This window comes from Macrosteles quadrilineatus, unplaced genomic scaffold (genome assembly GCF_028750875.1).
Source record: "Macrosteles quadrilineatus isolate MER2022 unplaced genomic scaffold, UCM_ALF_1.0 Scaffold_4__1_contigs__length_99947679, whole genome shotgun sequence".
Classification (NCBI taxonomy): domain Eukaryota; kingdom Metazoa; phylum Arthropoda; class Insecta; order Hemiptera; family Cicadellidae; genus Macrosteles; species Macrosteles quadrilineatus.
In genome coordinates this window covers 81,359,731-81,375,512 of record NW_026542597.1, presented here as the reverse complement: position 1 = coordinate 81,375,512, position 15,782 = coordinate 81,359,731, and the positions used below count along the sequence as shown (strand labels likewise).

The 15,782-nt window shown below is 31.0% G+C and overlaps 1 protein-coding gene across 1 annotated transcript in view; it reads left to right on the top strand.

The window, feature by feature from the left end:
• Nucleotides 1-435: 435 nt before the first annotated feature.
• Nucleotides 436-15,782, top strand: part of LOC128992218 (5-hydroxytryptamine receptor 2A-like) — a 39,072-nt gene continuing 23,725 nt past the window's right edge. The window contains exon 1 of the mRNA XM_054415684.1: nucleotides 436-492. The gene's annotated coding sequence lies outside the window, so the exon portion shown is untranslated. The remainder of the gene's footprint in view (nucleotides 493-15,782) is intronic.

The window sequence follows — 15,782 nt, the reverse complement described above, 5'->3', positions numbered from 1 at the left end:
TAATTGTACTCTGAAAAATAATTACTTGTTATTAATATTGTTATGTTTCTTGATTTTCTATATTTCGATAGTAATTTGTTTTTATTTAATTACAATATATATTTGACTAAAGTTGTTCTGAAAAGTACGGAGAAACTCGGGATTAATAAATAAATTTTTATTTTTATTAATTAAGTTTTTTTTCCACATTAATTTCTACAGGTCAACTTTACTCATCCAGTCGTGTAGTTTTCTACCTACATGAGCTGGTAACGCGACACCGTGGGTGACTGGCGTGACGGTCTAGCTCTAGTGTGCGTTACACCACGCGCACGCGCAACTCGCGCTCCCGCCAAACAGCGCGTCACGCTGGCCAGTTTACCGCGAAAACTACAGCCGACCACGCGTCGCGCCAAAGCTCCGGCTACGCGGCAGTGTTAACTGAAATAGAAGCGAATTGTTGTGGAAACTTAGTGCAGTGTGCTGGATATTAGGTATTTTGTTTGTGAATTGGTAAGCGTGAATCGTATGTAATAGATCTTATGTGATATGAAAACATTAATTTTAGAAATTTTGCTGTTGCTTGTTTAGGTATTTTTTTTGCATTAGAGTAGTATTTTGCTTTTGGGAAAATGTCAGACATTAAGTTGTATTGGCTAAAAATATATTCATCGACGATTTTCAATTCGATCGTACATTTTTCGTAGGTACTAAACGTATTACTTAACATTTGTAGCTTTTAAGTAAGTACATACATCGTTTTAGCTCCAGACAGTTGCAATTATAGAAGAAAATTGATGCCAAATAAAAATCGCACACATCTTTACTATTTTAAATTCTAAAATATAAATTCACGAAACAACTTAATTTGGTCATCAAAAGTACAAAAAGATGTATTATTTTAAATATTTATCAAGCTATTGAAATAACTTACGAATTTATTTAAATATACAAGCAAAAGGTATAAGCTTTGAAAGAATAAGAACTCATAATATATTCATGTAATAAGCTTAACTTTTCGAGGACTATTGTCTCAATTGTTGAGCATTCGAAATCCGCTTACATTCAGTTCAGATTATACAACGAATTTAGTTTCTCTACTGTTAAGATAATTTTCAAGAGATAAATTGATAGTAAAATTCGTATATTATACTTGGCTTGAATTTTTGTTCATTGCGTACATTTTTCAATAGGAATTCATAGTTGAACTTTAGTTTTATCTTTACATGTTTTAATTCACATTGTCGTTCTCCGATGGCTTACCTAATAACAGAAAATTATCTTTACACATGTGTTTCGAAATAGACAGCAAATAGGGCCATAACGTAAATTACTGAAGCATTACTAATGCAGACGACGTGGTTATTCTTTTATGCTTACAGACATTGTTTATGGTGTTAGATGGTTAATTTGTTAGTTACTTATTATTTTAAATGAATAATCAACAAACTTACTGTCAACAAATTAAACATAATTCAACAGGCAAAATAGCTATACATACACTCAAAATACCCCCGCCACAGTAAAACTGCAGACTAAGCGAATTTCCATTTACCTGCTGGATTTATACTAAAATATTACCTAGAAATTGTCAGATTTATTTCCAATTTAAATGGCATTAATTTTTAATGAGTAGGCCTACATAAGTTTGTTGAGGGAAGGTATTGAGGTGTGTTTTTGATTGACGTTTCGAAAGCTAAGTATGAAATAAACAAAATTGAAAAATTTTATTAAAATATGTCCATAAGAAAACTACAACAGTTTATTAATTCTCCATAAAATTAACATGGGAATTTGAAATTTAAAGTTTTTTTATCACCTCCGTAAAAGTTAGGCAAACAACAACGCTTCAATTTACAAAATTATTATTTTTTTTAAGCTCTACAAAATAGTCTGGAAAGAAATTGTAAAATATCATTTTAGAGTCAAAAATTTGGAAAACCAAATTTTACCCCATAAAACCCCCTATAAACCCTCGTTCCCATAGTCCGATCATGCTGGTTCGGGAACTCGTTCAAATAAACGTAAGTTTGCACGTTTGTACAAAATTTCATCAAAATCGGATCATTTTTGCTTGAGTTTTCATTGTTTATGATCTAGCAGAGGGACGAATGGTAACTATTGAGAATAATAATATGATTGCCATAAGTTACTTTACAAGCCTTAAAAGAAAATCAGATTAGCGTTTCTAAAATTAAATCATCGGTACAAATTAAGGAAGCTGAAAAGATTTCAACTTGCATCAGGAAAATTACTTTCCATTGTTAGTTCAGCGTAAAATTTTACCACGAACAACTGTGTAAAAAAATGGGGTATTTTCACTTTGATTTATTTTTTTAGGATATACAGGGTGTCCCAGAACTCTCTACTGACCTTTTAAGGTATAGTGCCTGGACCAAACACAAACTAAAATATCCCGTTAAACATTTTTAATTATCATGAAATAACATTTAATCGTAATAATAACTTTCAAGGCTAACTTCGGTCATACCAAGTATTATTCTACTGTCAAAAAAATACTGTAAAAAATGAAATCGCTACAGACATACTACAGATGATACGAGCCAGGTAAATAAGCCGCAAATTCACATAAAAATGAGACTGACATTACAAAGCATCCCTTCCTCGAGTTTAAAACATGAGGGTTTCCTACCCATACATCCTTCCTAAGTGCATATGCGGTATCATTTAGCTCTTCCAATCAAAATTAAAATAATAAAACTCAAAGTATAAAAATTACAAAAAACATAACACAAGGCAGCAGAAATAAACTTAATACCGTTGTGTGAGATTAGGTTAGGTTAAATTAAGCTTATCATTACATACAGCCACTAAAATTAATATCGGCTGATATGATAAAACATACTCTCCCTTAAAAATGTTCAGCTGCAATGGTTCTTTACCACGAATATTAGAACATCAACGGTATGGATCAAAAACGTAAACAAATGACGTCACTGTCCCAAAACCTATCCTAATGACATTTTACAAGTACGGTTTGGACTTTTTTCACAAGTCCATTCAAATAATAATGCAAAAATCTTTACTTTCGGGCCAGTGAAGTAAATTTGTTTTTGTTTACGTTACGTTACATCCGTTCTTTTCTAAATGTCTTTGTTTTTTACACTAATCGAAATACCCAACATGCATGATCAAAATTGTTATTCGCCTTTACAGTGCTATCGTGTGGATCCATATACTAAGATATAATATGTTAACATATGAATCAGTAGGCATTGGTGTGGATATCATGGAGAATCATCCTCTCTTTTTAGCTGTTTTGCTTAACCGATTTTCACTAAAGCTTATGATTCATCGTACCTGAGAATGGTAATGACAAAGGTAATTTCCTCAATGGCTTCGCCCCCTTGCGTTTCAATTATTTCTAGAGTTCACTTTAAATATCCAGTATTGAACAACATTATTTATAGGAGGTTAATCTTTGAATGGATCTCCTCGTCTACGATCAGTTTTTAGATAGAATCGATTAGTTTGTGTAATTTTGCATTTTTTAATTATTATAAATTCGTTAAAATATTCTTTTAATAAATCAATTACGTATCTAACACTTTCTCGAGTAATGCTAATTTTAACCTTCTCCGATGGTTTCAAACACACAACGCTTCAGTTTCCATTTGCTGCATTAACAAGATTCGCCAAAGCTCTTGTAGGTCGCAGATGGTTCCTCTTGATTTGTCATTTAAATCAAGAACTTTGCAAGCTGATCCATATTTAAATGCATCCCCTAACTGAATATCTATTCAATATAAGGTTTGAGAGCAAGTGCCATTTCATTTGTGATTGGATATTATATTTGACTCAATTTGATTTCGAAAGATTAAGGAATACGTGATAAAAATATTTTATGTCAATTTGGTTTTACAGTGAATATTTCATATAGGGTGGTTCAGCGTTGTAAAAATTTAAATATTAGCTGCTTATAATAGATGGATGGATCGTTAGAGTACAGAATATTTTTCAGACTTGACTTAGGGTTTAATACAGAAGGGTGAACCTTATTTTTAAGGGTCGTAGCACATTTTAGACCTATATAATAACAGCAGATAATGACATAAGGTGAAGTTTTACTTTTTAAAATATCATTGAAATGAACTGATTCAGGGTATTTAATGTTTCAACAAATATTTGCATAGTAACCGAATTAGATTTTCAATTTTCGATTCCTTTTTACTGACCCCTTTAAGTTAAGAGTTTAAACATAACATTTGGCTCACATTTGAATAACAAGCTATAAGTGAATTTTTGCGTATTTAGGACGTTTCTAACATTGTTTAGCTAATTTAGTCCTTTTGCAAGTCTATTGGTATATCGGTATGAAAATGTCTAGCGCTGAAGATTTGAGGTTAGATTTCAAATAATTTAAAAAATCTTAGTAAACATTGTAGAGTTACTCCGTAGCATCCTCTAACAATAGGCCGTGCCTTTGAGTATGGCAACGTCGCACAGGCCTGCTTGTTGTCATTATAATAACAGTAATAACAAACGTGTACATTTCAACACTGCTCAGAAGCTCCATTATGAATTAGTGCAACAGCTGTTTTGGTAGGACGGGGATGCGACGTTGCCACTTTTGTCTCACTGCAGCATTGTATTAAGAGGAGGTCATGGTTACTCTATGTACATTACTAGATATTAAAAAGTTAACACAAACTGAACACATGTCTTTGGTAATGTGATACATACCAGTATAATAAAATATTTATAAATTGTATGTTCTTTTAAGTTAAGTTCACTTATGTAATTGTAGGTACCATTTAAAATTTGTCTTGTTAACATATTTACTGCACTACAATATTATTAATTGTTTTTTATAACGATTGATTATTATTGCCCACCAATAGAGAATGATCAATGGCATGAAAATATTAGATTTTGGTTTCAAACAGATCAGCAACTCTTTAAAGATAGTTTATAAATATACGAGTAGACGGATTCAGGGAATAGACATTTATTGCTTGCACAGCTCAGTAGATGTATTCTGAGAAACACAAATGTTTGATTCATAGTCGTTTACGGCTGGAGGCATATATGTTACGTTCTTCTTCCTATTACCAATTCTATGCGGGAAACCAGCTATATTGTATGGCTTAAGTAAATGCCATGCAGCTTTATAGTTCACGAGGGATGAGATTATTTCATTTTCTTTCAACATTAATTCTAGACAGTTTAAAAGGTGTATTAGTTATGTTGTTGTACGGACATTGGGATTATTTTATTATACCTGTTCTTAAGAATCTTATAGTTTAAGGTATTATATCTGATGGCATAAAAATAAATAAATAAATAAAATATTACATGGGATTTTAAAAATTTAATATTTATAAGAAATTCTTCAACCAATTATAGAAAATATACAACAACCGCGCTTGGTTACTTGCATTAAAAAAATAATGAGAAATATTTTCCCCACCAAATCTGTAGATATAGTATAAAACTAGCAATATCACATATTTTATTCAATGCTCATAATAGGGGGGATATACACAATAATCTACCTCCAATATTAACATGTTCAATGCAATAATTTAAAGGAGCTGACAAAGTTGTTTAAAGAATAAACAAGCAAACTACAAACGTTAATTTATTCGTGAAAAGCACTTGAGTTTATTGCTAACCCATTTAAGAAGGGTTATATATTTCCAGTTCTAATAGTTTAAAAGTTAATTGAAATGTTTCGAGTAAAGTAAAAAGAATGATCAATGTTTTCTTGTGATAATTCAGAAATGGGGTTTAAGGTTTGTCAATGATTTCTTAAACAATCTCTTGGATTTCTTCTGATTACTGTATTAAATAATGTAACAAAAATATATTTTCAGAACAAACCTAGGCCTACTTATGATCAGATACAATTAGGCCTGCATATTTTGATTAAACGAAAGATCAACGAAAGAAGTCAAAACATACTTACCTCCATAAAGTAAATAAACTGTTCACACACAAACACAAAATTAAGGTGACCTTACTGAGCAATTTAATTGCTGGAATCGCGCAAGGAGAGTAAATAAAAACATCGGTCTTTTTAGAGTAAGTTTTCCAGCTAAGCAAACTTGGAGTTCAATTCGCCCACACTTCATTTGCCTCGCCTATTTACTTTCGACTAACCAGCGGTTACATGACAATGCTCAAAACGAATGGCTAACTAAACTGACTGAGCGGTTGAAATGAGGAATTGTCACCCATTTGTTACCTAGTGTAAAATTCCCTTTGTTCTGTGCCTGCATCTCTGTGGTTGCTAGCCAAAAAAAATGGTTAGGTTTGGCAGTTTTATTACATTTAATTGGTGAAACCGATATTTCTTTTATTGCGGTGATTTGTTTTAATTGGCCTAAGAGTAAAAAACGAAAAAAATATCGTTGATTCGTATTAATCAAGTTTTATTTTGAAGAAAAAAACAATTGTTAAATACAAAAATGTTTTTTATTTAGTGAATTACTAAAAATATGAAATGTTATGATATTAAATTAGGTTGTAAGAGTTGTAAGAATAATTTAAAAAAATTCCTTTAAAAATTCTTGGGGAACTAATTTAAATAAAAAATATTTATAGACATATTTTTTGATGTGGTTAAATATTTTTTGTAGTAATTGCAAATGCTCTAACTATTCAGCAAAGTCTATTAATGTTTTTTTTTTATTTAGAAGAGTTTAAATCAAAGTTTGTATTCAAAATATCTACTTAAAATTACGTATATATTTTTAATTGTGCTCATTTAGTGAGGATTAATAGAATAAAAGTTCAATACATGTAAACAAATCCTACTACGAATTTAAATTCACCACGTTAGACGTGTACAGAATCGAGTTATGTTTTACAGATAACACTAAAATAATAAAATTACACGTTACAATAAAAAATAAATAGCCTAGGATGATAATGGTTATTAAAGATTATATTGAACAAATTTTTCTTATGATTAGTAATTTTAGTAGGAATTAAAATCCGGATTTGTTACAATTATGAAACGGCCAAAAAAGAGTTATAGAATTCTGTCCGATACGTCTAGTCAGTATACTAATTACGGCAGTTATTTCTTGCTATTTTTTGTAACCATAATTTCATTTTTTAAAAAAATATGTTTAACGACATCTAAATTAACACTTACAAGAAAGATACGGCGACATATTTTTTAAATATTTCGTATTCTCTGAAATGATTAGAAGAGGGAAGTGTATTTGTAAAGTTTGCACTCAAAACAGAAACACATTTACATCAACGCACTCTAGAATTACCGGACATCAAAACATGTTTTGGATGTATCAACAGACTGAGCATTCTACTCCTAGTTACCCAATTCAACAACAATATTTGTTTAATTAACTAATTAATCTCTATTGAATACCCAAATTGATTGATTTGTTTATTAGTGTTCTATAGAGAACGTTACAAAGGTACATGGATAGTTTAATTGTTTATTCAATTAATGTATGGGTGCTAATTGGGTAAATTCTCTTTTCCTGGGGGAAAATCCGCCTGAAATTAAATAATTACAGATTTAGCAACTAGTTCAGAGTTACATAATCAATTTATTCACAATTAAATGGTATAATAAAATAAATGCTGTACATAGTACATTTTAAGACTAACTTTATACCAACCGGTCTCCTTTTTCTACTGCATATATGTTAATTATGTAACTTACAAAGAAAATACATAAACGCAAATTTAATTGTATTATCACCTTGTGATAGCAAAGTATTTGACAATAAAATTTTTCAAAGTGTTTTTATTATTTATTGTAACTTACACACATTTGGCGATTTTTAATTTTCGTAATTTACTAGTAGTAATTTTATGTTCCAGTATTTTACGTACAACAGTTTCACTACAGCGTATAACTTTTAAACCTTCAATAATTGAGATGGATTAAAATAATAAATATTGTATTTGGGAGGCAAGATTTTGCTATTCAAACTATTTTACAATCGGAAAGGAGCAATGTACTGTTCTTCATAACATAATTAGTTTAATAAAGTAAACATTAATGGTTTTTTTTTTAAACATTTTATACAATTTTTGAAGTTTCATTGGTAACCCTACCATTATTACAGGGTAAAAATTCTGCCTTATATTATTAATTAGGGTTGTAAAACAGATAGACATTTTAATGGCAAATAAATTCTTTTTTGAGAATTAGAAATACAGTACAGTAAAAATGAAAGTGTATACAATGCTTACATTGAGAGAAGTTAACGTTTTAAATTATGAAGATTGAGAAAATTAAAAACACACGATGTTCATTGTTTTGTTTATATTTTAATAAGTCTCTCGATTTTGGAACTGTTACTTTTTAAGTCTTACAAATTATTACACTTTTGAGCTTTACACAAGAAGCCATTGGGATATTAACCAGCATTTCGGGCCAAATAGAACCCCTAATAGATAAGTGATGGCTGGCGTCTAAAGATCCATTAGGAGTTAATAGCTACAATAATGGATAATGGATTAGATGGAGTAAATGGAATTACCATTCCATTGTCCTAAGACAGATTGTTAATACTTACCCTTGTTCGAAATTTAATCACTCTAGTAATATCTTTGGACTAATCATTGTATTTAGAAACTTTAAACTGTTATTATGAAATGCAGTCATTATGAGAAAGCAGGACAAATTAATAAAGTTAACTAAATTATCATTCCATTGTTTTTATACTGATTGTTAATAATTCGTTGTAATGAGCTGTAGTTTGTTAGAATGTATTGTTTGCTGGTATATTCGTCCCTCAATTTTATAAAGTGTTAAAATGTAAATATGAACAACCATGTACAATATATCCCTTAGTCTACAGTCACAACAATCTAAAATATATTACGATGTGTTTATACTGATTTGTTAACGCTTGCGATTAATTAAACACATTTGATGGTTGCTCAGTGGTAGCGTCCATAAGTTTCTGGTTCGAGACCCAAAGTCACACTCGTTTATCAATGCGAATTTAGTCACAATTAAATTGTCCATGTTACTTATAGCGTAATAGTACATCACTGCTCTTATACAATTGCACATACCAATATGCTTATCATGACGGGCAGGTAAAAAAAATAAAAAAAAATAATAACACACAATTTTACAATTTTGTTTAGAGTTGTAACGGTTATAACTGACTAAATTTTGATAAACATTGGCAAAGCAGTTTTTAATCCAATAATTCCGTCGTTGAATGGGTTTTTATTAGGAAATCACCATTAAATTAATAGCTATTTACCTTACAAGTGTAGTAAGAGCGTTTTTACATCACGCAGGTGAATGTTGTGCAACGAGCGGAAGCGAGTTGCATAATTTACCGAAGTGATGTAAACACGCTCTTGCGTAACGTGTAACGTACAAGATTTTACCTGACCCGACAATATACAGGAGGTTACGAACAATATTTTTCATTATCCATTTCACTCATCTTCTAACAGTAACGTTCATTTACAAACAAAAGCTAGGTTAAGAAAATTCTTCAAAACAACAATAAAATTCAAGCGCACAGCTGATTTCTAGCGTTGAACGTCGTAGGCTCCATAGAGGTATATTTTTTAAGTTAAGCACTCAATGTTATTTAAATGGGTTTCATTACATCACCGAGTGAGTTTTTTCAACTTTACATCACTCGAGAAGTAACGAAGTTATATACATCACGCTTGGGATAGGGAAGTTTAACATGGCGGGTTAGTTAAAAAAATAAAATTCACCCATGCAGCCATAGAAAAATATCCATGTACCACAATACATTCGAAAATCTTATTTCCCTACCCATAACCCTAACTCAAACTTTTTGGCGAAAACAATATTTTCCCCATAGACAATATTATGTTAGGGGGGGTGGGGGGGGGGCAAAAAATTGCCCTTTCTAAAATATCATGCTTAAACCCTGATCATGGGCAATTTAACTTCCTAAATACCACTCAAAAAGTACTTAAATTGTAATTATAAGTACAGTGGATGGTGTTAAATGAATTGTTTTTATGTCCAACACGAACAATGTGAGATCAGATGCTTCGCACACTCGGGTTTTATGTTTGGAACGAGTCTGGACTTGAAATTAAATTAAACCTTTTAATTTGTCTCAACGATTCCCTTAGGAAATAAAATTTAAGTTTGTAACTAAACGTTTTAGTTACTTAATCCATGATTAGTTGGACTCTTCTTAGTATAACTAATATTTATCCTAATAGCAAAACAGGGATAGTTATCCTCTCATAAAACAATGTTTTGTAATTTTAATAAGTGGACCTACTTATTACGCTAGAATCTAGAAAATATTGATTTGTATCAAGTATCATGATTGAACGCAGAACTTTATGTTTTTTCATTTGGCTAGGATTTGAACGCTGGATTTTTACACGAATAGAAAATGTTCTGTTTGTTTTGAATTTCAACATTAGTTCAAACAGGAAATAGACAAGACAGTTTTATTTGAAGTTTGAAAATATTGCTCCGTCAATTGTGTTCGCAAATAACTGTTCAGATCTCCGTCCAATAAAAATAAGCGATGCATATTCTTTGGCAAACATTTCCACAGACGAGTAAAATGCTTCCACTTTTGCAAGATGGAAACTATTGTTAGCACTTCTAGACACACGTGGCTTGTTTATATTTTGGAAAGTTCCTTTGTTTTTTTATTTCGCCACCAAAAGAAAGGAACATTTCTATTGATGACACTTAGTAGAATTTTTATTTTGCAAGGATATTTTGTTAGCCTAACCAGTGGCGGTCCCAGGTTTTCATTTTGGGGGGGGGATGACCATGGGCGGTATTGAATATCCCCCAGAAAAAAGGGGTCCGGCCCCCTTCCGAAAATTGGGGAATTTAAAGCCTAAAAACGTATTTTTATACGTATTTGAGCTCTAAAATATGCTCAAGCTAATAATATTTATGTAAGCTAATAAAATATAAAATATTTCGGGGGGGGGGGGAGGATATATCCCTTTCATCCCCCCCCTGGGACCACCCCTGAGCCTAACTTAATTTGTAAACAGAATTCTGTATCTCTCAAATAGATAATTAATTAAACAGACAATTTATGACAAATCTATTTTAATAATGATTTGTTCACTAAAAGTTCTACATCTACAAAACTCAATACAGTATGCTTGGAAGTTGGAAGGCTAATACCATTTACGTTTCCTAAATATACAAAACAGAAAACTATCATTATTAGCAATACTAGTATGCAGTAAAGTTTAGATTAAAATGTTCAACCTAGTTACAAACATATCTTTGACCAATAACAAAACTATTTCCTTGCTCTTTTGACATAAGTTTAATTAAACGACGAAACTCTCAACCATTTCCAGCTTTAGAGAGGAGTACTGAATGTAATTTGAACTTGAATACGTCAATTAATAATTTTAAACATGGCAAAGATAGTACTTTTTAAAAAAAATTACATGGCAAAGATAGTAAGTTATAGGGCCAAAACTTTCCGTGTTCAACAATTTGCTTAAAAAAAATCAAACTTGTTTTGGCCGTATTCCAGTTAATATTGAGTCTACAAAAATTTGTTACCAACCAAAATTTAGCAAATTTCATGCTCTACAACTTTGTAATGTACAATGGTATACAAAATATGCTTAGTTTACAACATATACACAAGAAACATAAAAAATACCGAAAATATTGAAGTTTTTGGCCCCTCCTAAAGTTAGCACAGGGTGCTAGAGGTTGAAAACTCAGGATATACATCCCAGAGTACCCCCAGACAACATGTAAAAATTCCATAAAGTTCGGGATACTTTCTAGCTACCCTCACTATTTTTCATTATATCGACTGGACTATTTATTTGCACAGAATATTTATATTTACAACAATAAAATCATCAAAATACTAACTCTTAAGAGACATTTAATATTAATAATACCTTATTCCTGAATCCATTCGTTGATTTAATTATGCCTATACCTATCAATATTTATTACATTTTCCGTCACCGCACGAAAATGAAAATCCACATTAATTTTGAAAAAATTACAATATGCACGTTAGTTTATAAAGATTTAGAAGTAAATTTGATTCAAATTTAATTCTACGGTAAAAATTAGTATACCAATCATTTGTTTAACATTTGCAATAACTTAATTCGTATCCAAAATAATTTAAAAAGAATTAGAAATTAATATGACAAAACACATATTAACAACACAAATAATCTCTTAAATCTTAAGATTTAAAACAATTATACATCGGCACAAGAGGTAAAATATTCTACTCCAGTTTGGTATGTGATTATGTTGTAGTGGTTTAGGTGATATTTTTGGAGTATCAAAAGATATTGCCGTGTGTGGAAGCGGAAACCATTTCAGAGTGTTCTAAAGCCAGAGATGAAGCTGGGATAGAACTTCCTGCACATTTTGATACCTCGAGGCTTGAAATTCTCACCTACATCTCTATTGTGAAACACTTTGTAAATCTGAGCATTACTGATGTTATCACAAATATGTGATGAATATGTTCTGTTGCATATAATTGATTTTTTAATTCACGTTACAGTTATAGAGGTTACTTGTAAAGACTTTTGAGATCGAGAAAGTACATTGTTACTCCAACAAAAATATCTACTTGAAACATGTAAAACAAACTCGTTACCGATTAATTTGGTTTGTGAAAAAAAAAATTTCAGGACTTTTGAATAAAAATATTAACTACGCTCATAAATAGAAATGTGTTTAAATAAAATCAATGATAACAGTTCTGTGATGGGTCTCAATAGTATATTTTAAAATCAACTTGTTCTTCTTATCTATATTAATCATTGAACATACTTTTTTTCCATTACAACTTTGAATAATACTTCTCCTTGAATAAGAATTTACACTAAATAGATTCAAAATTCTTCCAAACTAATACTATAAATAAATATTAATCCAGAATGAAGATATATACGTAATAATTAATAAAAGTTAAAAAAAAGTGTTGAAATAATTAAAAACACGCATATGGTTATTGTGCTTACCTTCAAATTAGGTGGTTGCTAATTCAATTCCAATTTGAGACAGTGCTAAACCTAGATACTATTTCCTATCAGCCAATCAATTAATCCGACGAAATTTCAACATAAGATAACAAGAAACTGGGGGTTCTTAAAGATTAAAAAATTTAAACCCTAATGGCGTCGATAACACAAACTCAACCTATGATACGACCACTGATTGAGGTGTAATAATTGATACTAATGGAAGTCAAATCATAATCAATACCCGTGGGGGTCAAAGCCCCATTGCTAATGGCAACTATGGCTTAGCTACTAATGGCCTTATAAGTCCATGGGGATAGGTAGAGGGTTGATCCTTTAATAAAATGTGAGCAAATATCTTCTTCAAACTTTTTTTCTTTAGCTTTGTGTACGCTAATAAAGATTATGTTTCACCAATATATTTACTATAGTCTAATGTTCGATTGAAAAATTAATTGAAAACTAAATTTTTATAAGTCAAGTGCTTTAAATACAGGGACGAAAAAGTGAGCAAAACAGGGTTCTAAGCTATTCGCAAATTATTCTAAAAAGTTTGAAATATTCTCACTTTTATATCTTACTAACATTATAAATGTGAAAGTTTGTGTGTTTTTGTTTGTTTGTTCTAAGTTCAATCACGCTTTAACTATTGACGGATTAGGCAGAAATTTGGCATGATGATAGCTCATATTTCCGATTAACATATAGGCATATTCTTATCTCAAAAATCCTTTCGGGCTCCGCCCCAATGGCTCTGTAGTTCCCCATGTTAACCTTATGAGTATTGAATTAAAGATTTTAGTCAGCTGTTTCAACTAAAAAGTTGGTTCTATGATATGCAAAGACATTTACAAAGTTATACGATTTACCAACAGTGTGCAGCACTATTATTATTTATTGCATTCATGAAACAAGACAATTTGAACTAAGCAACAACAACAAACTGTTATATGCAATGGGAACTGTCAAAGTCGGATTGTTTACAGTTACAGTTATGTTCATGTTTTAATTTCACTTATATCCCAACTCCGTACGCAGGACGGGTACTCTGCTAGTTTGATTTATAAAAGCCTAGCCTTTCATATAAACCTTTAGCCCCTTAAATGTACTTTTATCAAAACTGGGATAAAAACTGAACACTGACGCCCTTGAACAAAAACTGGACGCAGCTGAAATTAAATCCCAGATTACTTTTTACTGTTGGATTTTACAAACAAATACCGATCGTAAAAGCTTTTTGCCTCAGAAAATAGCAATTTCAAACCAGTTCTTTATAAAAGTGATCGAATATTTCGTGGGAATGATATTTATAGATAGAAATATAATAGTATGAACTCAATGTTAATATCATTTATATTGGGATTACAAATAAATAAATAAATAATACAGTACTTATGTTTTAGCAGATGAAGTACATTTTTATCAAAACTCTGAATGCTGTCAACATACTGATTGTAAAATGCATTATAACATTAAAACGCCGTTTCATTTTTGACTTTAGTATTTTCTTAGTAATTCTATAAGCTGTCTACTTAAATCACTATTTCCCTTAAAGAACACACACAAACTAGAAAGTATCAATTACGTATTTAAGTCACAGCTAAGGAAGATATTCAAGTATTAGATAAAACTTCATTAATTAAAATAATACTTTAGATAATAATATCGCCCAAACAGCCTGCTTACTTGTAAAAATCATTCCTACTCGGGTAATATGTATTAATCCAATCCAAAACAGACAGTTAGCTAAACTGGTAAAATCTTGACTTATCTATATTTAAATGTTGAATTGGCCTCATATCCATTGTGTTGTTGAATTATACAATGGGATGTGGTGGGGATGAGGTGAACATTGTGAATGAGTTTGTATAAAAACGTATAAGGCTTTAACAACAATACTCAACGTGAAACAGTTGTTGCGTAATTGTTGCCAAATTAGTTATGAAACACAAAACTTAGTTTACTGGAGTGTTTGCTGGCTTGTATCTGTACTACATATTAAGTTAGCATCTTCATTTTAGAGTACTTCCTAAAAACATATTTTAATTATCTTCTTCATCAGCAATTTACGTTGGAGATTTTACGATTGGAATAAATGGCTTCTCCTAAAAGCACTTCATATAATTATAACTTATGTTGAAAGCACAAGACGGTAAAACAAAAGAATGTCACAATGCCGACTGTTTTCGACAAGTCACGCCGGCCAGCATCAGGCCAGAACAAAAACTACGAGAATCAACTTGGTGCTCTTGCTTGGCCACTAAAATTGGAATAATCGAAATCGATTAATGTAGTTTGTTCACACATATACCTTTTCATTTACATGCATATACGTTATATTAATAAATAGTTGGATTATAAATTGATTTTCATGGTGTATCTGTGTAATCTTACTAATATTATAAGTGTGAAAGTTTGTGTGTTTGTTTGAAGCTCAATCACGCATTAACTACAAGTCGGACTGGGCTGAAATTTGGCATGATGATTGCTCAATTCCCGATTAACATATAGGCCAATTCTTATCTCAATAATCCTTTCGGGCTCCACCCCAGTGCCTGAGTAGTTCCCCATGTTAACCTTATGAGTATTCATATGTAAAAGAATTAAAGGATTTAGTCAGCTGTTATACAAGTATAATCAAGTTGGTTCTATGATATGCAATAGCATCGAAAGGTTATAAGGTTTCCCAGGAGGGTGCAGCACTATTATTTTTTGGCATTTATGGCAACAGCTAATTTGAACTAAGCAGCAACAAAAAGCTATGGCACACAATGAGAACTGTTAAAGTACGATTGTTTACAGTTTTTAATTTAATGAATAATTTGTGATATTGTGCGAATGTTTGT